Genomic DNA, 2500 nt, shown 5'->3' on the forward strand with positions numbered 1-2500 from the left:
CTTTTCCATTTGTCTAGCACCTTTTCTTTCCTGAACCAGCGAGAAATGTCACATTTTGAAACACGAAAGTTCCCCCAAAAGCGGCGTATGGCTGCCTGAATGGCGGAGTAAAAACGGTCATACACATAAAAACCCACTCGTGTACAATAAGAGTGACCGTGGGAGTTTTAGCCCTTGAACGAAGAAGAAGAAGAAGAAGAAGATTAGGAGGAAATTCGAAAGATTTTGTCAAATTGAAGAAAAGGAAATTCGAAACCAGGCATGAGCGCGTGTAATAATAATAGTGTAATATTTTCAATGTTTTAAATTGTTAAAGTTTTTAAAGGTGTTCGCAACCAGATTATGTAAACAATGTTTTTGACTCACGTGATCATTATTTGTTCGGACAATGATTAGTGAATTGATTGTTATAAAACGTCACATTATGATCTGTCCTAGTATCGATTATATAGCTGTTCTGACCTTGATTGGTTGTTCCAAACTTACAAAATGACAGTTTTTGCGTCGATGCGTTGATCTCAGGTTTTGATAGTAGACGCCGTTTCTTATGAGCATTAGTTTTACGCAGGCGCCACACTGACTTTGGAAAAAAAACTCGATTTGACAACACAGCTGTTAAACAGCTTTTTATTAGTTCATTCGTATACAACAAAAAGAAGTTTGAGTTTTTTTTATTTTGAACAAGACTACTTATGAAGAAGACCAAAACACAACATCAACGGAAAACTAGAAACAACTGAAGAACTAGGATGCAACAAGGGGAGGAGAAGAGAACAGCTAATCCGTACAACGCGAGCAGACGGCAGCGAAGTTTTCAGTTTGGGTGAATGGCATTTAAACTTGTCTCGTCATGAAGCGAATTTTTCAACCTCAGTTATAAACGACGACATGAATGTTAGTGCCATGGGTTGTACATCAATACTTCAGAGGGGAAGTGGGGTATTTAGTGTGGAGCTACGAGATAAGAAAAGCCGAATGCGAAAGTTTGTGTCAGTCGGCAACTGAGCTCACACAGGCACACACAAACGGCTGTTCCGTTTTACTCCCCTGTTTGTACTACATCTTTCGACTTTGGGCATTTTGTGGTGTTTAGGGACAGAACATAATTGGTTTAGTCCTGTTTCATCGGGAAGTTAGCAGAAAAGGGTATGCTATCGACATTAAATTTTGTAAAGCTGAAAAACATTCCCGAGAAGAATTTCAAGTTGTCAGTGTATGCTGTTGTCGATTGAAACATCGTGTGGTACAGATGGGTAAACCGGAACCATGCGTCTTTGTAATTGTCAATATGCTTTTGGATATTGGCAAAAAATTAATGGCCGACTTCCGTAGCATTATGCTTTGATGATCGGAACAGGGATGTGTGAGACCATCCAATAACAGCCCCCGAATTCCCCCACGTGTCCATCAGAATAGCTATATAATATGATAATATGTTGCTTCCTACCAGTTTGTTGCCAATGTATCTTCCAAATATTTAAAACAATACAACTGTGATGATAACTGAAAATGTTATGTGTTTTGGAAACAAATGATAAAAAGATATGCAGTAAAATTGATCGCTGAACAATATGATTTTAGTCAATTCTGAAGAAAAAAAATATTGTTGATAATTCCATAAATGTTTTTACATTTTAAATTGTTCTTTTTTTAATAAGCAAAACAATTCATAATTCTTGCAATGCAGATTTGGTTAACAAACAAACACAAATGAACAAGACTTTCACCGCATCTTTAATTCAAAATGAGATTTGGTTTCAGATGTACACTTTTCATAAGCAGAAGTAGACATAACCAAGCCAAGGAATGGTCACTCTCGCGGAAAATCGGAAGTTCCCAAAACAGGGAGACAAAATAACACGCTTTCACCTTGTGCAGTAAGGCAGTTCGAACGTGTCTTTTGCGTTGTTTTTGGTGTTAACAACTGACCTACGATTAAAAAGCAGACATCGGCCTCAAGGAGCACCGCAAGTTTGAAGAATTCGTAGCCTTTTCTTATTGAGCATTTTTTCTGCCAAAAATATTCAGGATCATCAAGACTTGAAAAATAGAGTGCGCCCTGCTGAAAATACGATTTGTTGGTGGTTTCTTCGTTACTCTTACCGTCCTGATCACTTACATTAGCACCAGAGTGTGTGAAAGACTCCAAAAATGCAGATGAAACGCACCAACCTCGATCGCTACTTCGGCGCCATTTTGAGCGATGTCAGTCACTAACTTTTCGATCAAATGGTAACGTAAACTCGATCATGACGTCAAAAGATGTTGAAATTTGTTTTTGTAACAATGTTTATCAAGTGATTTTATAAACAACGAAACCACTTTAATTGGGAAAATCTCTTAATTCGCTGAATACAAATGGGTTCTTTCATACGTTAGATCGGGAAAGCCATATCTAGCATCATACAAAATCGTTCATAAACATAAAAAAACACTAATGTTTGTTTGAAAAACGATTGTCTGTTTCAATGACTTTCACCAATTTTTAACATTTTAAATC

Source organism: Littorina saxatilis, linkage group LG5 (assembly GCF_037325665.1).
Source record: "Littorina saxatilis isolate snail1 linkage group LG5, US_GU_Lsax_2.0, whole genome shotgun sequence".
Taxonomy (NCBI): domain Eukaryota; kingdom Metazoa; phylum Mollusca; class Gastropoda; order Littorinimorpha; family Littorinidae; genus Littorina; species Littorina saxatilis.